The sequence below is a fragment of the Pan paniscus genome, chromosome 5, assembly GCF_029289425.2.
Source record: "Pan paniscus chromosome 5, NHGRI_mPanPan1-v2.0_pri, whole genome shotgun sequence".
NCBI classification, from domain to species: Eukaryota; Metazoa; Chordata; class Mammalia; order Primates; family Hominidae; genus Pan; species Pan paniscus.
Genome location: NC_073254.2, coordinates 115,965,653 through 115,988,806, shown reverse-complemented (window position 1 = coordinate 115,988,806; position 23,154 = coordinate 115,965,653). Strand labels below are relative to the sequence as shown.

The 23,154-nt window shown below is 35.3% G+C and overlaps 1 long non-coding RNA gene across 2 annotated transcripts in view; it reads left to right on the top strand.

Moving 5' to 3' along the window:
• LOC129398022 (uncharacterized) overlaps window positions 1-22,876 on the top strand; it is a 96,380-nt gene extending 73,504 nt beyond the window's left edge. For both annotated transcript variants that reach the window (XR_008625723.2, XR_010112479.1), the window contains exons 2-3: window positions 13,672-13,771; window positions 15,181-22,876. This is a non-coding gene — a long non-coding RNA (uncharacterized LOC129398022). The remainder of the gene's footprint in view (window positions 1-13,671; window positions 13,772-15,180) is intronic.
• Window positions 22,877-23,154: the final 278 nt, after the last annotated feature.

Here is a 23,154-nt window from a genome sequence, read left to right as displayed (position 1 = left end):
CAAAATAGGCCATACATATCAGGAGATCAGAGAAAAGCTAAAGGTAGAGCCGGTGACTAGGTTTCCATTCTTCCAGCTCTCCAGGGAAAATATTCTGAAAAGAGTTGAAACTGTTGCCCAGGTCTGTAGTTTGAACTTCTACCTGAAGAAGTGGAAGAAAGCAGAGACAGCTGCAGGACTAGAACCTAAGTGAAGCAGGTAAAAAATCAATCAAATCTCAATTCCCACATGACTGGGGCGGAGAGTCATAATGATAAAAACTGTTTCTAACATCAGCCTTCCAGACTGCTAGGTAGAGGATAGAAAGCTGCTGATTGAGGAAGGGATAACTATCTCTCAAAATGAGACAAAAATTAAAGTTTTACAGTACAAAAGGAAAAATACATGTGATATACGTCAGTCTCAAATTGGTCAGCAAAATTTATTCTTGAAGCAACATGAATAATAGAGCAACCTTAAAGGATTTACAAATGAATATTTCTTTCATAGAATCCTCATGAAAATGTAAAATGGTAGAATTATTTGAAATGGGATGCTTCATTCTATTGCCGTGACTGTTTTGTTTTTGTTTTTTTGGGTTTTTTGTTTTGAGATGGAGTCTCACTACCTCACCCAGGCTGGAATGCAGTGGCGCACTCGGCTCACCGCAGCCTCTGCCTCCTGGGTTCAAGGGATTCTGCTGCCTCAGCCTCCCTAGTAGCTGAGATTACAGTTGTGCACCACCACGCCCAGCTAATTTTTTGTGTTTTTAGAAGAGATGGGGTTTCACCTTGTTGGTCAGGCTGGTCTCTAACTACTCATGACTCTTTTTTACTCACTTTTACTGAGGTGTTGGATTTTTATTTTTCGTGAATACTGAAATAGTGTTAAATTATCTTTTTAAGAAAGGTCAAATAGATAAATTTGTATATTCAGTATCATTTAAAAGCTAGATAAATTCATATAACTAACACTTCTCTTTTGAATTATTCATTTACTAACATTATATAGTATATCCTATGTTATACCACTGGGAAGTAGAATAATTTTCCCCATGATGTCTCAAATTTGTTGTGAAGATCTTACATTTATTTATTAATAAAGATAGCTAAGCAAGTCATTTTACTGAATGTTGGGAAATAAAAATATTACTGTCTATATTCATTATACAAATATATGTATGATGCCATCAAAACATTCTTTATGCTTACAAACCTAAAAGAGTTTTAGAAAACTATATTTTAAATTAATTTTTAAATATTTACTTTTACTGGGGTGGGAGTATGATATAATAAAAGCATAGCCAAAATAATGAATAAGGTGCAAATATTTGATAAAAGTGGGTAAGATAATTTAGACAATGATAAACACCATATCATTCACTGAACACATTGAAATAGGTGAAATTACCATTTACAGCCAGAGGCTATTTAGTGCTAGTTATTAATACTATTGAAAATTTTAGTTTGAACTGGTTCAATAAAGAAAAACTACTTCCCAACTTAAATGTATAGAGAATTTATTATTAAATTTTTTTTCTTAAACCACATAATCAAGGGAAAATGAATAAGGCAAGAAAATACTGTTCTCAATGGCATGCTGGATAAGAGGATTTTTAATATTGCTTTCTTGGGAAGTTTAGCATAACAAGTCTCCTCGCATTTATCTGTAGGGACATGGCTAGACTATGTTACATTATTCCTGAGATCCCTTTCCTAGTATATAGTCTCCCCCCCTTACCCACAGTTTTGCTTTCTGAGATTTCAGTTTCTGGGATGAACTGTGGTCCAAAAATTATTAAGTGGAAAATTCCAGTAATAAACAATGCCTAGTTTTTAAATTGTGCACTGTTCTGAGTAGCATGGTGAAATCACGTACCATTCTGCTCCATCTCGCCTGGAATGTGAATCATCCCTTTGTTCAGAGTATCCATGCTGTATACTCTACCCATCCATTAGTCACTTAGTAGCTGTCTTGGTTATCAGAGCTACTCCTGTGGTATCACAGTGACTGTGTTTAAGTAACCCTTATTTTACTTAATAATGGTCCCAGGGTGCAAGAGTAGTGATGTTGGTATATTGTTATAATTATTCTATTTTATTATTAGTTATTGTTAATCTCTTATTGTGTCTAATTTATATATTAAATTTTATCACAGGTATGTATGTATAGGAAAAAACATAGTATATATAGAATTTGGTACAATCCATGGTTTCAGGCATCATCCATGGTTTCAGGCATTTACTGAAGTTCTTGGAACATATTCCCTGTGGATAACGGCGGGGGTGGGGTTATTATGTTCACTCACTGTAAACCAAAACCATCTTTCTCTGACCATTACATGAATCCTCCAGCTTTCTTTGTGAACACCCTTTTAAATTCCTGAAAACTTTGCTTCCTGGCCCTCATCTGCATCTCTTGACTTACTCCATTATTTATAATTTTCATCTTTTACCAGTATACTTTATATTTGCAGTTGCCTGGATGTACATTTTACTCTGAGGAGTGGACAAGCTCTGCTAATTCACATTTATATAACTGAAAGTAGACTTCCATTCCTGTTAATATGGCAGAATAGATAATCCCCAAGTAGTCTTACTACAAAGTATGGGTAAATGATTGATAAAACATAACAATTATAATTCAAAATGCATAGCTGACTGGCAAAAATCGTAGAAAAATGGTAGAAAAATATCAAGAGAAAGCTGAAAAACAGCTTTAATCATGAGGTGTGGATACTCTGTTTTGGTTTTCATGTGGAGATGGGAAAGGCTGCTTTGGGTTTACGTGATTGTGAGTTAGAATGAAACCAATGCATAAAGCTAGAACTTTTGAAAAGCTGCATTTTCCATGACAGGGTGCACTAGAAAAATCTTCTTTGCCATCTAGGATACACTCTCAGTGGGAAATCAAAAAATTCCCTAACAATTAGTACAATGGTCTGCCCTTAAAGTGGTGTTGGAATACTAACATACGTAAAGTCTATAACATTTAAGCTGATAACTTAATATGAAGAGCGGTCCTGGGATGACAATACCTCCAAGGTGATTAGTAGAAGCACATGCAATATGACTTTGCAAACACATACCTTCAGCTAAGGTGTCAGAGGATTTCCACTAAATATGAGCCTACTATCAAAAATTGTAAAATAAAAGCAGATACAGTGTTCTATGAGCAATAGAAAACAACACCAAAGAGAAGTCAAAATTAAGGAATTAAAAACACAAGAATGGAGAAGATACAGGAAATAGGATCAGACCAGTTTGGAAAACACCCAAGTAGAACACCTAGAAATGAAGCAATTAAATCAATAAGATAAAAACTGAATAACTTGGTTAAACGGAAGACTAGACACATCCAGAGAATGAGTTAGTAAATTAGGATATAAATCAGAAAAAAAGTATCACTCAGAAGCAATATAAAAGAAAAATTTTAAAAACATGTAGAATAAAAAAGAAATTTCTATACATATCAATGAGACTTCCAGAAGAGATAATAGTGATGTTATGGCAGATGGCACAATTGATAAGACACTAACAGTGAATGTTACAGAATTGATTATTTTGAATTGGCTATCTGAGAAACCTCAGATTTAGGCAGCACAAGACATCCCAAGCAAGAATAAAATTTTACTAGTAATTTATCTGAACGTAAAATTCTAGCCTGACAGTTATTTTATTTATCACTTGAAATTTTTTTATTGTCTTTTAAATTGTATTGCCATTGGTATATCTATCCCATTGTTAATTGTCTTTTTGATTTTCAGCTATTAAGACCTCTTTATTTATACTGTTGCTATTTTGTTAACATACATCTATGTATGATTGTTTTCCTATAAATTATGTTTGTTTTTTTATTTCAACAATTTATCATACTTATTTACCTGGATTCTTATTTTATTATCACTGTTGATAAACTTACTGCCATTCTAAAAGTCATCACTTTATTGGCGATACAATATTTCTCTTTGGCTGCTTTTAAGATCACCTTTTTGTCTTTAGTGTTCTGTAGTTTCACTTTGATTTTAAAAACAGTTTTAAGTTTTTAATTTAAATTTAATTATAATTCAAATTAATAATTTTGTTATTTTTAATCACGTATTCAATGTAAATTCACATACCGAGAAACTTTTACTGAGGTGTTGGATTTTTATTTTTCATGAATACTGAAAAACATCCTATAGTGGGTTAAGTAGGGCTCCCCTCAATTCTTGTTTACTTGGAAGCTCAGCAGTACATCTACCATTTGATCCAGCAGTCCCACTGTGGGTCCAAAAGAGAAGAATTCATTATATGAAAAAGACACTTGTACACATATGTTTATAGTACCACAGCTCACAATTGCAAATATATGGAAGCAGCTTAAGTGGCCATTGACTAATGAGTGGATAAAGAAAATGTTGTATACTTTCTTAACAGCATGGATTACTACTCAGCCATTAAAAGGAATGAAATAATGTCTTCTGCAGCCACTTGGATGAAGCTGTAGACCATTATTCCAAGTGAAGTAGCACGGGAATGGAAAACCAAAAACCGTTATGTTCTCACTTATCAGTGAGAGCTAAGCTATGAGTATGCAAAGGCATACAGAGTGATATAATGGACTTTAGAGACTCATAAGGGGAAGGGTGGAAGGGAGGCTAGGGATAAAAAAACTACACATAGGTACAAAGTACACTACTTGGGGGACAGTTGCACTAAAATCTCAGAATTCACCACTATGTAATTCATCCATGTAGCAAAAAAACATTTGTACCGCGAAAGATATTGAAATAAAAATTAATAAAAAAAGAAGGTGAGAATCATGGAAAATAACATCTTTGCAGATGTAATTAGTTAAGGACTCATGATGAAACATCCTGGGTATAGGATGGATCCTAAGTAACTGGTGTCTTTATAAAGAGGAGAGAACACAGAGAGACACATAGAAAAAGGGCCATATGAACACAGGGACAGAGATGGAGTTTTGCTGCCACAAACCAAGGAACGCCAGGAGTAGCCAACTGGAACCTAGAAGAGGCAGAGGCTCTCTCCTAGAGCCTTTGGAGGGAGTATAGCCCCTCTGGTACCTTGATTTCCGACTTGTAGCCTCCGGAAATGTGAAAGAATAAATTTGTTTTAAGCCGTCAACTATGTTGTAATTGCACGGCAATCAGTACACATTCCAACCACTATTTTAAAAATGTTAAATCTATGGTGATGGATTCTAATTAGACATGTTTTAAACCTTCACATTCTGCTTTCCCTATATCTTAATACATCTCCTTATTTATTTTTACCTCCTTATCTTCATGTGATGCATTCTATCCTTCAGATAAATCTTTCAGTTCATTTACTCTTCATTCAGCAATGTCTAATCCTGTTTAACCTGTCTTTTTACTTTTCAAAAAAATTCAATCTTTATGGTTTTCGTGGATTTTAAAAAATGCCTATTTATTGCTTATGAAATATACTTTTCCCACATATATGCTCTAAATTCTGTATCTAAAAGTTCTGCAGTTTGGGGGTACCTAATTCTGTTATCCATTACTCATTTTTTGTGATCTAGTGGCTTGCCTTATCATGTGCCTATTATTATTTTTTTATTAGCTTTTTGCTTGCCCTTAATCTGTGGGATGTCAAGTGACTATATATAATGGAAAGTTTCCCTCAGAAAAATATTTCCTTCTGTTGATATCCAAGGATCACTACTGCCTGGTATGACTTTAGGCCTACCCCAGGGTCCTTGCTCAGGGCAAATTTCAGGCTTACTTCCCTCAAATTAGTACTGTTTAAGGCTCAGTGTGAAGATTACACTGTATATCACATATATATATATATATATATACACACACACACATACATATATATACACACACACATATACAGATACAGTATATATGTATACACATACATATATATATACCTGAATCTAAAGAGATTCTTATGTACCCCCATGTACCCATGAGTGAATTGTAGTCCTCACTAGCTCAGTTGTTATTAGTTGTAACTATGTAACCAAGTATAGAATTGGTCCCAAGTATACAAAGGTGTTTTATATTAGAAACCCTTGGATATAATTTACCATGTTAATAGAATCAATGAACAAAAATAAGCGTGACCAACTACAAAGAAGAAGGGATATTATTTAGTATAATGCAATACATGTTTATAGTGAAAAATCTTATTAAACTAGAACTATAAAGGAATTTTCTTACCCTACTTATGGCAGCTACTCCAAGCCTACAGGAAAAATTATCTTTGTAAGAACAGTAGATATGCATTTCATTTAAAGTTGCTGTGGTAGGCAGACTTCTAAGATGACTCCTAGTGACCTTCAGTATTCTATAAGCCACTCTGCTTTGAGTGTGGATGGGAGTTATGTCTACAAAGAGATATCACTCCCATGAGTCTGTTATTTTATTTAGTAAATGGGAAATTATTTTTGGTTGGGCTGACCTAACCAGACAATGCCTTTAAAGGCAGAATTTTCACCTGCTTGTCACAGAAGAAGAAGTGAGAGAGATGAACTTTGGTGAGCCTTAATGAAAGCAAATATTATAAACAGCCTATAAAGTTTATTAAAGTTCCTGCCACATGGCAAGGAGCTTTAGGTGGGTTCTAGGAGTTGAGAGTAGTCCCAGGTAATAGCTCATAGGGAACTGAGGACCTCAGTCCTACAATCACAAGGGAATAAATTGTACCAGAACCAGTGAGCTTGCAAGACACCAAGCTCCATGTGAGAACTGTAACCCTGGCCAACAATTTGATGTCAGCCTAGTAAGACCCTAAGGAGAAAAACTCCAGCCACACTGTGCTCAGATGTTTGACCTGCATAATCTGTGAGATAAATTTGTGCTGTGTCAAGCCACAAGGTTTATAATAATTTATTACACAGCAGCATGAAAATGAATATAATCAGAACTTATATCAGTATATCGGCTATCCCAATTGATTCAATTCTTTTCTATATCCGAGGTTTAGTCTGGGACTGTAGAACTTTCTGTGATGATGGAAATGTTCTACTTCTGTGTGGTACAATATTGTAGCCACTTAACTCATGTGGCTATTCAGCACTTGGAATGTGGATAGTAATTGAGGAACTGAGTAGTTAATTTTATTTGAATCTAATTAATTTAAATGTAAATAATCATATGTAACTAAAGGGTATTATTGAGGACTGTGCAATTCCAGCCAATGCAGTGAGTAAATAAAAATAAGTCAAAGTCATAATTCTTATAAAGAAAGCAATACACTTTTATACTGATAGGATTGCTTCTGTAGATGACCAAAAAGAACCGAGATGCGAACTTTTGAAACTACTCAGGGAGTTCTACAATTTGCTATACATATATAAAACAAAGATGCAAAAAAAAAAACGGTGTTTCTGTTCACTAGTAAAAATCCCATAGTATTAAAATTTTGAAAATCCTGGTTTTTAGCAACCATAAAAATTAAAATCAAGATTGGGTGCAGTGGCTCTTGCCTGTAATCCTAGCGTTTTGGGAGGCTGAGGTGGGCAGATCACTTGAGCCCAGGAGTTCATGACCAGCCTGGACAATATGGCAAAACCCTGTCTCTACGAAAAATACAAAAATTAGCAGGGCATGGGGTTAGGAGTCTGTAGTCCTAGCTACTTAGGAGACTGAGGTGAGAGCATCACCTGAGCCCTGGAGGCCGGGGCTGTGGTAAGCCGTGGTTGTGCCACTGCACTCAAGCCTGGGTGATAGTGAGACCTGTCCCCCCCGCCAAAAAAAAGCATTAAAATTATAATCTATATTTAAATCTAGCTAAATATAATAGAAGTATCTTATATGAAATATTGTAAAGAGTTTTTGAAGAGTATGAAGTCAGACTTAAGTGGTGAGATATATTCTTTCCTGAATGGGAAGCCTCAATACCACAAATATATCACATTTCCCACGATTAATCTATACATTTAACATAATCCAGTTAAAATATCGGCAAAGTATTGGTAGATTTTAACAAGTGATAGTATTATAAATACTTATTATGATGTTATAAAAATCTAAATATTATGGTATTGGTGCAAGGATAACAAATACAGGGGCAGGGGAGTCACTCGCAGACATAAAATCTTTCTTAATATAGAGGTGGCAGCTGAGCGCGGTGGCTCACACCTGTAATCCCAGCACTTTAAGAGGCCGAGGCGGGTGGATCACAAGGTCAGGAAATCGAGACTGTCCTGGCTAACAGGGTGAAACCCCGTCTCTACTAAATAAATACAAAAAAAAATAGCCAGGTGCGGTGGCGGGCGCCTGTAGTCCCAGCTACTCGGGAGGCTGAGGTGGGAGAATGGCATGAACCCGGGAGGTGGAGCTTGCAGTGAGTCGAGGTTGTGCCACTGCACTCTAGCCTGGGCGACAGAGCGAGACTCCCTCTCCCTCTCAAAAAAAAAAAAAAAAAAAAAAAACACACACACACACATATATGTATAGAGGTGGCATTGAACATGAGTCAGGAAAATATTGACTGTCTAATAAACGGATAATTGGCTATCCATATTAAAAAGCAGAAAATTGTACCTCGACCTCATGCAGCATGTTGTACAGAAATTTCAGCTTAACTCCCACATTTCATAATTAAATTTAAAACAGTACAACCAAACGATATAAAAATAACAAGAAACTCTATGACTTCAAGGCAAGGAAGAATCTCTTAGACAAGACATACAAAGTACACACCCCACAAGAACAGACTGATAAATTAGACAATAAAATTGGAAACTTCTGTATGACCAAAGATACAATAAACAAAGTAAAAACCCACCCACAGTGAATGAGTCAGTGAATGAATGAAACCTGTATCACAAGTATTTACATAGGTAACCAGTAACTCTGAGCTAATAAAGTAAGGTGCAAAATGAAAGCTTTAAATACATTTCGAAGATGCATAATCAATACTTTATGGAACCACACAAATTTAATGAAGGCCTAAAAACATAGACTGTAAACATGAAATAACTTTAGGCTCATGCCTGCCTTTAATCATGGGGGATGGGAGTGAATGGAATAGGGGGGTTCAAAGACATCTGTATTATTTCTTTATATGAAAACTATAAAAACAAATATGGCAAAATTACAGCATTTGTCAAATCTATATGCTTAAAAGAGGTAGCCACATTAAAAATTCAGCCTTTTCCAGGTATCTCCCCAGCCAATAACATATCTATTCTTAAGATATTGTTTGATAGCTTGGGATCTCTAATCTGGTATTCTTTCATTTACTTTTATTATTATTCTCTATTTTCCTATTCAAATTGGTCTTTACATACTGTGTCTGATCATTGTATTTCTTTCCCATAATCTATGCTAGTTGTTCTTCAACTAATGCTGGAATATCTACAAGTGTCTTCAGTTTTTCTACTTTCAGTAATTGCTGTTACAACTCAAGCTTCGTATGACTTCAAGAATGCTTTTCCTTACATAGCATTTATACCCTACTAATTATGAAAGAAATTTATGGCACCTCCCATTGCCCATGTCTTAAATTTAGAGTCAGTTGTTTAATGTATTCTTTTTAGACATTGCAAATGTAAGTGCTATGCATAATTTGTCTATTATTTTCTAACAATTTCTCTTGCATAAATTTCTCTCCCATGCTTTTCTACCAAATCACATCCATTAATTCTTGAACTGGCCAGAAATAATTTTATTCTAATCCAGCTTGTTCTGTATGTCATCTCATTTAATGAATGAGTCACCTAATACGGGTTAAGCACTGGAGCCATAATATGCATATGCATGGTCATCATTCTTATGAGAAACTTCTATTACTATTTGTTCAGAAGGTCTTGCTTTCTATCAATAAGATGCTATTGATCTCTTATATATGTCTTAGATCCTAAATCAAAGTGCTAGTTACTTCAACACTGTAAGCAGTTTTTCTATCCTTTTCTCTATTCCCCCAATCTGTCATCTACTTTTTAAAAGTATATGCAATTAGCAAATAATTGATAATTGATTTAAATCTAATTCATCTTCTTATGTGTGTCACACTTCATGTGCCTTGGAAAGTAAGTGCACCAAAGTAAATCTACTAAGTGATTGAATGATGACTTGTGTTCAGCCTCAAACCTCACCTGGGGATCTACCCACCTAGTATTTGTTAAATTTGTAAACTTGAAACAGGGTTTAATATTAAATATTCAATAGGATGTCTTGTCCCAGATGGGTCCTTAGCCAATAATATACCTTTCCTTGATTCCTCCAATTATAAGACTAGTTGAATTGTTGGGACCTCTGGTCTAGCAATATTTAATTCACTTTTATTGTTTGCCTTCACTCTTACATGTAAATCATCTGGTGAGAAAACATCTACTTTAAGCCTTCATATCATAGGACAGATCGTGTAAGTGCACTAGATGTATCTAAAATTTCTGCTCTCATGAAGATCCATCTTTGAGATTTACGCCTTAGAATATCATTATCATTAAATTCTATTTAATTTCTTAAATTCACTTCAACCTGCATTCTAAATGGTCACTGAGCTCTCCTATTTGTACTTAGACAAATGCTAACATTCCTTCAGAAAAAAAAAAAAGTCTTTGCTTCCCTGTCATATTTTATTCACTGTCTTCATAGCCCATTTCATTTCACTACTGACTAATCATTTTTTAAAAACCCAAAGAACAAAACACATGCTCAGCAGGGCCTAAACGTTTTCAAACTCATTGCACAAAGTATAGGACCCTGAGAGAAAGTATAGCACCAGGTGGTAGCTGCAGAGCCAGCATCTGGGCTCCACAATAATCACCTTGTGTGAATCACAGCAGAGGAAGAACAGCATTACTAGATGAGGTGAGCCTCAGACACTTCCATCTGTTTTTCAAACTGCACTGTGTTTATCAGGGTTGCAGTTTGTGACATCTGGCAGTTTTTCTTATACTTCACATGTCTTTGAGAAGAGAAAAAGAAAAAGAGAGACAACAGAAAGTACCATTCTTGGCCAGCGAAAGACATTTGTGATTAAATTGCTGCATCTTTAAAGTCTTCATATATTGTGTACATGGTTGAAGGGCAAGAACTTGAAGGTGAAGTGTTTCTAAATAAATTGATTTTCTTATTGCTTCTATAGTCTACAAATGTGCTGAGCTGCTATTACTGTTATTTTTTAACGCTCTCACAGATACAAGTTCTTAAATACTTACATCTTAAAACATATGTATACATTTTATAGCTGTGGAAAATCAATTAAGGTAAATCTGAATGAAATTGTTTTGAAGATATCTCCAAAAATCTCCCCATATTCTAGTAGGTATCTAGACAAAATTTTAGTAGTTTATGTCAATTTAAATCCCTTTTCAGGAGCCACTTACGAGTTTTTGACCAGTCTGCAATTGACTGTACAATGTGTTAGTGTCAATAAAAGAAACTGTAACTATGAAATTTGGCTCCAAGAAGTCAATTTCTTTGAAGTTTGGGTGTAGTAAACAAACATATAACCTCAGGGGCAATAAAAACTTTGGTAATTATCAAATTGTATTGATTCTATATGCACTGAATATCTGTTAAAATACCAGCAATTTTTCATAGAAACATCTTAAATTAGAATTTAGGAATCTATGAAGACTCAGGCTCTGCTAACTTTCCAGAGCGCCATTTGAGATCTCTTCCTCTTACTGATCTGTATTTTACGTGGGGATGCAAGAAGAAAATTGTTTTGCTTGTGAAAATTGCTCATATCTGGTTTCATATTGGAAAATTGAAAATAACACTGATAGCAAATGTGTCCCTGACTCTGATAGTGCAACCAAGAAAACGTGAAGAACCTCTAAAATTCTAATATAAGCACATATCAAAATGGAGATCCCACTCCTCCAATAGTAAGGTGCCAGTTATTGAGACATTTTTAAACAGAAAGGGAAGTATTTTCAAACCAGGTGCCTTGATATTACTGGACAGTGCTTGATGAAGGAATATTGGCAGATTTATAATCTCCAAATTTTTTGTTGTTTTAATCATTGTTATTACTTATTTATTGATCATTTTAACATTTATTCTGGGCCGGGTGCGGTGGCTCACGCCTGTAATCCCGCACTCTGGGAGGCCGAGGCGGGCAGATCACGAGGTCAGGAGATCAAGACCATCCTGGCTAACCCGCGGAAACCCCGTCTCTACTAAAAATACAAAAAAAAAAAAAAATTAGCCAGGCGAGGTGGCGGGCACCTGTAGTCTCAGGTACTCGCGAGGCTGAGGCAGGAAAATGGCATGAACCCAGGAGGCGGAGGTTGCAGTGAGCCCAGATCGTGCCACTGCACTCCAGCCTGGGCGACAGAGCAAGACTCCATCTCAAGAAAAAAAAAAAAACATTTATTCTGTTAGTATTAGTTAGCTTGAATTTTCCCAAGTTACGATTCCACTTTTTTTTCTTTACTTCTGTCCTTGTAATATATACCATATTTGTTATTTTATTTATAATAGGGGACATCAAGTAGCGTAAGAGAACATGACTAATGTCCTTTATTATTATCCTTGTCTTTAAAAGTTTTATCAACAGCAACTGACTCTTAAGAGCTCTAAGATGTTCATTAAAATAAGCGTTGTGTGAGATTCATTGTCCAGCTTATTCTTTGAGAGGAACTCTTTTTTTTTTCACATGGGATTATAGGATATTTCTTTCTTTCTTTTTAAATTATACCTAAGTTCTGGGATACATGTGCAGAACGTTCAGGTTTGTTATATAGGTATACATGTGCCATAGTGGTTTCCTGCACCCATCAACCCGTCATCCACATTAGGTATTTCTCCTAATGCTATCCCGCCCCTTGCCATCACTGGTCATTAGAGAAATGCAAATCAAAACCACAATGAGATACCATTTCACACTGGTTAGAATGGTGATCATTAAAAAGTCAGGAAACAACAGATGCTGGAGAGGATGTAGAGAAACAGGAACGCTTTTACACTGCTGGTGGGAGCGTAAACTAGTTCAACCACTGTGGAAGACAGTGTGGCGATTCCTCAAGGATCTAGAACTAGAAACGCCATTTGACCCGCAATCCCATCACTGGGTATATACCCAAAGGATTATAAATCATTCTACTCTAAAGACACATGCACATGTATGTTTATTGAGATGAACTCTTTGCTTTTCCAGTCAACTCATTAGGACAAATCAATCACAAAAAACACCTTTGTATGTCAGCAAGTCCTTTTCTCCTTAATGCACTGGTGCTTTCCTCCTGTAGCCTCTTGCCTGGGAATATATTGCCATTTCCAATACTTTCCCTTATTTCCTCACTTCTACCACCTTTCATTTCACTCTCATCCTTGCCCATTTAAAAATTAAGGAACTTCGAGTTCAGATTCTGGGGAAGGTGGGTAAGTACACTTCACTCAGTTTCTCCCACTGAAAACAATCCCAAGTTCCAGACAGAATGCGTGGAACAGCAATCCGAGGCCCTAAAAAGCACACAGTAGCAGTTGTATTGGGGAAGGACATCAGAATTTCAAAATTCAAAGTTCCGTGGAACTGGTGGTAAGTTTATAGTGTTTTCTTTCTGCCTCTGGTATTAACCAACCTGGACTAAAAACAGGCCCAAGTCTGGAAATGCATATACCAAGCACAGATAGAAAGAGGCCCATGAGAAATATGTTCTCCAATTTGAGGAGGAAGAAACTACCGAAGGTTGGAAAAAATGAAAGAAATGGCCTGTTTTGTTTTAACTTTTTTTCCTTCTCTCGTGTTCTAGCTCCCAGGCAGCTGTGATGGTGGGGAGGCAGCTGCACAGTGATGGCAGTGGCTGCCATGCAGTCCCCCACAACCCTGAGAAAGGAAAATTCTGCTCTCTGGTAAGAAAATCTGGGGTCCCCAGAGCATGAAGCAAATTTCCATTTTTTCCCCCACCCTCTGTCCTCCCACCATTTGGTCCTAAATACAAACACGCTTTTAGGAAGTGTCTGGAAGAGGAAGAAGTTAGGTTTCTGGAGAGAGGACAGGAAAGGGTGGCCTCAGGAAGGTAGAAAGTGTTGTGGAGGTCACAGAAAGAAGAGAGGTCACCGAAAAAAGAAAGATCAACAGAAATCCCATAAATTGTGTAGGAATTCCTCAGCTCACCTCCAAACTGCACATTCATGGATCTCACCCTAAATATGATATCAAAGATTTTGGAAACTGAGCCCAGGGTAGGCTTCCACTCACTGTTTGGCCACTGGGGGGCACAAATGTGGTGTGATCTAAACAGTACAGCAAATGCTCTGAAGACTGAACTGAGGGAATAAGAACCCACAGAAAGCAAGTTGGTACTTGTAGCCTAAACCTCTACATAATCAGATTGCCTAATAAAAATCAAAAAATCAATATCCTGTTTAGGATTTAAATGAGACACAAAGTCTGAAAACACAATATTTAAAATATCTATAATTTGGTTTCAAATTACCTGGCCTACACAGTACCAGGAAAGTCATAAGGGAAAATACAATCACAAAATGACACAGATGTTGGGATTATCAGACGAAGGCCATAAATTAGCTATTATAAACATGCCCCACCTGGCTAACAAATGACAAAACCAAGACCTGAACTCAGCTCATGCCATTATATACTATGCTCGTTATCTTCTTCATTCCCAATTCAAGATAAACTGTCTCAGAAGTACAGACTCAGTGTGAAAAATTGAGCATGAAGCTAATGCATAAACTATATTATTAAGAGAATAAGACTGAGCAACTAAGGGAAATGTATTTGTCATAGCCATGCAGGCCCTGTCATAAGTACTTTTTGATACAGTGATTTTATATTGTTCTCTCAGTTTTTTGGACATTGCAAATTAAAAGAGGATTTACCAATAAATTTACAAGTTAATTAAACTAGAGTACACACTTGTATTTGGAATGATGTAGTTGTGTTTAATATAAGTCATGGAAGTCATGTTTGTCCATTTTATTCCCTTAAAGCAGGAACTAGCAGCCTGTGCCCCAACTCTGTCTGGTGGCCCATTTTTATGCAATATGAGAGCTAATAATTTTTTTTACATATTTAAAGAATCTGTAGAAAGAGGAGGATGAGGGCGAGGGGCAGGAGGAAGATGTGGAGAAGGAGAAAGATGAAAGAAGAAGCCTTCATAAATACTGTATGTGGCCCATAAACCCTGAAGTATTTAACATCTGGTCCTTTACAGAAAACCTTTGCCAACCCCTGGTCCAAAGAAATGGAAACACCTTGATAGGAACAATTTCATATGTTTTCTGTTTCTTTCTAGTGTTTTAAATTCATGTCACAAGGGAGCACCTAATAAGGACCTGACTCACAGTGGACATTAAAACAATGATTATGTGAACTAATTGGTGGATAAATCGTTGGCTCTCTGCTTCAAGCACAGCAAAACAAGTCAGCTTCTTGGATATCTTTTATGGGAGATAATATGGCTATCCAAATGTTCACCAATCCCTCCTTATGCCTTGCGCCCACTCGTGGGAGACATATAATCCCATGCCCCAGTGATGTTGGGCTTTGACATGTGACTTGCTTTGGCCAAGAGAATGTAATCAGAGATAACATATGCCACATTTTATTAGAAGCTGTGAGAGGTATTTTACATTTCTATCAGTCACCTTTAATTTCTGCCCTCTGGAATTTTAAAAGTATGTTGTAGTTGTGGCTATTTCCACTTGGATACTGCAATAAGAAAACACAAAGAGACAGGCCAAGCACAATAAGACCAACCAACCAAATCCAGAAATGCTCAGCCAAACTGAAGCTGACCCTTGGCATTCATGTGATGGGTGAGAACTACAAGGTGTAAGCCTTTGAGATTTTGTGGTTCTCTGGCTGAAAGAAAAGTTGATTGATATCCTTCTATAAAACAAAAGATTCAGAAGGATCTAATGGATTAGGTTTTAGTATATTATTGCAAATCATAATGAATTCTTAGATACAGATTTTTTTAACCATAATAGGAAGAATAGCTATTTATACAACTCATATTTACAAGATGATTTCATATTTTTAGTTCATTTTCTGCTGTGTCGAAATGTAATGGTTACAATTTGGTGCCCTTTCATGCTCATCAAGCACTATTTTATCTCACTAATGAAGGGCAAAAGTGATGGATATATGTTGTTACTAGAATAAAAAGCCACCTTACACTCAAGAAAATTAATGTATTACTGTGATAACTTTGCTCTCTATTAAAAATGAATCATTCTTGAATCAGAATTTCTTTACTTTGGAAGTTAGCATTTCACCCTTATATCAATTTAACTTTGTAGAAATATGACTAGAAATTAAATGGCATAAAAACCGAGAAACAAATTTATACAGAAAAGATTTATAATTTATAATGAGTTGTGCCAAGTAGGAAATATTTTAACCTCATAAGGATAAGTGTGAAATCAAGAAATTTGTAGTCAAAGGTGGTTCATCCTATAAAAATAAAAATATATAGGAGAATACTGATGAGAAAAGAAAATTAAAATATCCAGAAATTTTCATGTAGCTTATTTGAAGTCACAAAATGTGACAAAAATACCATAAAATAAAATGTGTAATTCAGGGCTCCAGAAATGGCCATGGTGCTGATAGTTGACAGCTGTTGTTTTTGCCTGCCCAGCACTCTCCCACTTTTTAATGTTAAGAGAATTCTAATTCTGTTTTGGGAAACATCCTCTCCTCTTTCGCTTCAGTAGCCCTAGTGCTACAGTGTCATTCCTCTTTTAAATGTGGGCAATGTGAGCCCAATAAATCATAGTCTCATATGACCCTCACCACAGGCATTTCTTTAGGACTGGCATCTGAGCCAAGAGAGGATACTCAGAGCAGACAGGAATCTGAGGAGTGAAAGAAACTTTCTTCAGCTATTAAAGTTGAGAGAAGATAGCAGTAAGATGGGAGCAGCCGGTGTACATCTAGTCAGCAGAAATGGCAAGCCAGCCTGAGAACTCCACTAACACAAAGGAAAGCAAAGCTCAGAGAAGGCAAGGGACAGACCAAGTTCTGATGATGCCATATAATCCCACACCCTCCCAAACAGGATACACCTGATTTTTTAACCTTGTTTTCCTTTCTCTTGCAATTTCAATCCCTGATAGATACAGTGCTCCTGGGGGTGGTTGAGGCATTTGAAGATGAATATTTTACAATTAGACTTTCCCTTCACGTCTGTATTTCAGTAAACCCATAAATAACATATTTCAGAAGTGGTTGGATTCTTGTGATGTTTCTCAATTTAAGTTTCATTTTTGCAACCATGTCCTCTACAGGAATTCCAGCAAATGGCTGGCAGTGAAGTTTGGCATGCAAACATATGAGGACTGTATCTGAAAATCTCCTTCGAATATTGATTCATCAGATGATTAATCTCTAATTTTTAATTTAAAAAAGCAGGCTATATTATTAGTATAAAAAGAGTTTTTTTCATTTTGTAAATTTTTATTTTGGGAAAAAAGTCAAACCTACAGAAAAGTTGGAGGAATTTTACTACAGGCACAATGCAACTTGTAACTAGCGAAATTCAGACATTAAATTTTTCCCAAAATTATTTTCTTTCTCTAAATACATATGCTTTTTTTTCTTTTGCTGAACAATTTGAAAATAATTTGTAGGCATTTCATAACTTACCTGACAAATATGTTAGCAGGACTCTCCTAAGAATAAAAACATTCTTCTCTATAACTTCTATACCAATGTTGCATCTAAGAAAATTAACTCTAATTTTAAAATATCACCTAATATACTGTCCATCTTCAAAATTCCCTAATTGTTCTAAAATTGTCTTTTAGGATCTTTTTGTAAAACTCCAGGATCCAATTGTGGTGTGTAAATTGAATTTGGTTATGTCTCTTTAGTTTCTTTTAATGTTGAACTGTCCCTTATATTTTTTCTCGTTATATTGAATTGTTGACCATTCTAGGCCTCTGGTCTTTTACAGTTTGTTCCTTTCTTGTTTTTTCTTATGTAAATTCAGTTTAATAATTTTGGCAAGAATAGTACACAGTTGCTATGTATATTTCTTGTTGTTTCACATTAAGAACATTATATCAAGTTGTCCTACCATTGATGATTCAAAGTTTGGCTGCTAAATCTCCGAATTATAAAGAAAAATTCTTTTCTATTAGTAATTAATATTATACTTGTGTGATATCTTGAATAGGTAGGAAAGTCCTGTTTTCCAACAATCCCCCACACAATGGTTTTAGCATTTGTTGATAACGCTCAGAGAAGGCAAGGGACAGAACAAGTTCTGATGATGCGTTTTCGTTTTCGTTTGAATAAAGTTCATTTTTAGAATTCAATCATTTTTTCCATATTTGTTAGATGTCCTTTATCTATAAAGATAAAGAAGACGTTACTTCCATTCCTGCATCTTCATCATACTCACACACATAATTAACCTTTTTCATTATTTTCTGTTTATCTTTTCTGTGTGTGTGATGTATTACATATTATACATTTTAAATAATATATAATAGAGAACATTTATTTGTACACATACACACACACACAAATTTCTTTTATGCTCATTCACAAAGATACCACAGTAGGTACACTTTTTTGAGGCCTTTTTTTCACTTAACAATGTATCTTGGAAATACTCCATATAAGTTAATAGCTAGTTATCTTTTTATTGTTCTGTAAATTATTTAATCTGTCTTCTATAGATGGGCATTTCGTTTTTATCCAATATTTTCTATTTTAATTAATGCTGCAGTGAATAAACTTTTGCATATATTGTTTTGTTATTTGCAGGAAGGTATATACAAGCAAAGTCTTAGAAAGAGGATTTCTGGATCAAAGTGTAAATGCATCGGCAGCTTTGTTAGATATTGCCACATTGTGTTCAACAAGGTTTTTACCATCAACAGTTATGAGTGTCTGTTTTCCCAAAGCCTAGCCAATAGTGTGTGTTTTCAAGGCACTGATTTTCTGCTAATCTGGTAGGTAAGAAATAGTATAATGGTGTAGTTTTAATTTGCATTCCTATTATTGTCAGCGAGTTAGAGTGCCTTTTCATATGTTCAAGGACCATTTTTATATACTTTCTCTAAACTCTTCATTTTTCATTTTCCCATGTTATTTTCACTTTATTTTCAATAACTCTTTTTAAATGAAAGATATTAGCATTTTATTTTCTGTGATGTAAGTTGCAAATATTTTTGTCCAGCCTGTCTTTTAATTTTTCTGTTTTAGCATGCATTTAAAATTTTTAATGAAGTTGAATTTATAATTTTTATATAGCTACTTGATAGTGAATCATAATTAGAAATGTCTCCACACACATTATAAAGAAAGCCAAGCATGTTCCCGTTTAGACTGTTGATCCAAGTAGAGTGTTTTCACATTCTACTAGATCAATAATGGATCCAATTTTTTTCTTTTCTAAATGTCTATCCAGTTTTCCAAACACTATGTTTTAAAAAGACTATATTTTTTCCAGTAGCCTAAGATACCATATATAATATTTACTAAATCTTCATTTGTACTTGAGTCTATTCTGAGCTTTCCATAAAATTTTGTTAATCTATTAATATATTCTTGAATCTGTATCATGCCATTTTGATTACAGAGACTTTATAGTATACTTTTTAAAAATAGACTTTATTTTTTAGGCCAGATTAAGGTTCACAGCAGAAGTTACAGAGCTTTCCCAAATACTCCCTACACTGACAGATGCACAGCCTCCCTCATTATCAACATCCCCCATCAGAATGATACAATTGCTATAATTGATGAACCTAAATTGACTACTCATTATTACTCAGAATCCATAGTTTACACTGGGGTTCACTCTTGGTTTCGTGCATTCTGTGGGTTTGGAAAAGTTCATAATGCTATATATCCATTCTTATAACATCATACAAAGTAGTTTCAGTGCTCTAAAAATCCTCTGTGCTCCAGCGATTTGCCTCTCCCTTCTCCTAACCCTTGGTCTTTTTATTATCTCCACAGTTTTGCCTTTTCTGGAATGTCATATAGTTAGAATCATATGGTATGTAGCTTTTTTAGATTGGATTGTTTCATTTAGTCATTTGCATTTGAATTTCCTTGATGTCTTTTCATGGCTTGATAGCTCATTAAAAAAAATCAAATAATATTTTATTGTCTAGATGTACTTATTTTATTTATCCATTCACCGACTAAAGTAAATCTTGATTAATTTCATGTTCTGAAAACTATAAATAATTGTGTGCATTTTAATATCTAGCAGTACTACCTAATTGCACTTATTTTTAAATGTTTACTTAAATATTATTTCTTGTTATTTCTTCTACATAATATATAAATTAAATGTAACACTAATAAAAATAAAAGAATCAGCATATGTATGGATGTTGAGACATATCCATGAACAAGGAATTATTGGATCTATACGTTGTTCAAGATTGGTCTTAAAGAGTGGTTTGGAGATTTCTTCTTATAGGTTTAAGTATTTCTAGAAAAGATTTAAGTTCATTTAAGCATGTTACTATTTTTATTGTTGTTATAAATTGTTTTCTGATTATTTTTTGTTTATATAAGGATTATTGATTTTTGTGTGCTAACTCAGAAGTTTTGCTCTTATACAAGTTATTGCAATCCCTGTAATACTCCCTTTGTTGAAAAAAATTTACTTCTGCTATTGAGTTCCCTTTCTTTCCTAAAATGAACTTATCACCGGCACAGTGACTCATACCTGTAATCTCAGCTGAGGCAGGGGGATTGCTTAAGGCCAAGAGTTGCAGACAGGCCTGGGCAACAGAGAGAGACTCCATCTCTAATAAGTAAATAAATACATAAAATAAACTCATTTTCTCCCTGGTACTTATTTTTTATGTCTACCTTATAATTGAACACCCGTAGATCACAATCACTTAGTGCTTAATAAGAAAAACGTATTCAGTGCATGATAATTACATTTGTGTGTATCCAATTCTATTATTTCCATAAGCTAATTATAAAGTTGGACATATGTATCTCTGAGAAAATAGTGACCTCCAAATGTAATAAAATTTAAAAACATTTTAATAATTATTTGGTAAAATATATAAGCTTAAATGAAAAATTAATGTTCTGTTCGAAAATCACACATTTCTAATAAAATGCCATTCTCAAACTGCAATCCTATGAACATGCAATGTTTTGTGTATGCACAACCATAGCAAGTAGGAACCATGCAGGATCATTTGAGCAGTGCTGAGAAGATAAGCTTTGCCCATGTATCTGATCCCTAACCTCCACAAGCCTCAGACTGAAAATCAGATTTAGAAGTATTAATAGGTCTAGTTATCTCTAATAAATACACACATTACATGCCTCATTAGCCAGGGTAAGCTTTTCAGATTAGTCTGTTCACCACTTTGGACTGAAGACATGAGGTCTAGGGCACACCATTTTCACATGGGATTATTGTGACATAAACTGGATGCTATATTGCAGCCCAGGAGATTGTGTGTTGTAGCTCTAGTAAGACAAATAAAAATAAATGTTGATTTTTAAGGAATTTGTTTTGGCACAAATCTTCAAGACACACAAATCAAAGGGTTGCTGAGATACTGTGTCAGAATTTTTGAGTATGTATGGGTCCCGAAAAAAAAAAAAATCAAGAAATGTGTGTTCAGCTGGGTGCAGAGGCTCACGCCTGTAATCCCAGCACTTTGGGAGGCTGAGGCGGGTGTATCATCTGAGGTCAGAAGTTCAAGACCAGCCTGGCCAACATGGTGAAACCCCATCTCTACTGAAAATACAAAAATTAGCTGGGCTTAGTGGCGCACACCTGTAGTCCCAACTACTCAGGAGGCTGAGGCAAGAGAATCGCTCGAATCTGGGAGGTGGAGGTTGCAATGAGCCAAGATCACACCACCGCACTCCAGCCTTGGTGACAAGAGCAAAACTCCGTCAAAAAAAAAAAAAAAGAAAGAAAGAAAGGAGAAAAAGAAATGTATGTTCTAAACAAGGAATACTGTCTTAGCAAAAGAGTTCTGAAATGACTTTGAACCTCTCATATTGGTCTCTCTCGTAAAGTATGGGGTGTACCTCTTGGGAAAGAAATCACTCTTAAATGGAGAGCAACAAGCCACATTAATTATTTCCAAGAATCTGATCCATTATTACGGGACAGGTGTACTGAAGGTATCTGGGTGCAAATCATGTTCCCTTTTCTGTGAATGCTCTCTGATGTCAGAGGCAGTCACCAGTTGTCATGTCAAACTTAATGTATGTGGCAATAACCACATTTCCTGATATGTGAACCAAAAAAATTGGAAAACTGGACTATAGGGAGGGTCAGGGACAAAAAGAGGAAAAAACAAGGGGCAGCAGAGTAAAGCAAAATCCAGGGTCAAAGCAGAAGTCCCAAGAGGACTTAGACCTTCCCTTTATTGTGACTTTGAATATTATATTATAAAGAATTACATTTTTGTGCTTACGAAATCCAGATTCAATTTCTGTTGCAAATTAATACAATAAGGGCAGTGTTCAATGTGGCACACTTTCTGCCACTTTGATTGACCTCAGTCTAATTCATTCACTTCTTCAATAAGTATTTTGGAGAAATACTAGTATTTTCCAAGCTTTGTGCTCAGCATTGTTGATAGTGGTGCACAAATAGACACAGTCTTCACTTTTATGGTATTACCAATATAGTGAAGGAGGCAAGGATTTAAGAAACAATTAACCAGTGAAGAAGTGTAAATAGCATAAGATATATTTGATAAAATAACAGGTATCATAACAATTTATAACATGACTAATAGATTAAATTAGTGGTTTTTAAAGAGGTGAAGTGACATTAAATTGAGGCTTGAATGATGACTACGAAGCGGCCAGGTGATAGGGATAAGAGTATCATAGGCAAAGAGAATCACATGAGCAAAGGTTTTGAAGTAGGAGTGAGTGAGGTACTTATACTTTGGAAGGTTGATGTGCCTGAAACATATTAATCCAGGGGGAAGTGTAGTGTGAGATCCAGCTAGAGATGCAGTCAGGGGTAATGCTATCAATAATAAAGATAACCAAATGAAAATTGTATTCTAAATTCAATGTTAAATCATTGATAAATTTTAAGCCAGTTTGGTGGCTTAGCAAACACTGAAATAAGTTATTTCTATATAACATACTTAAAACCTAAAGAAATCCTGATTTGTAATCCTGGAAGTAGACACAAAAGCATAGATCATCCTAAGCAGGAGATGATTTGGAATGGAGAAGAAACCAAAAAGAATACAGTAGTTAGATGGACATGCATGTGCAGGCAATGGCT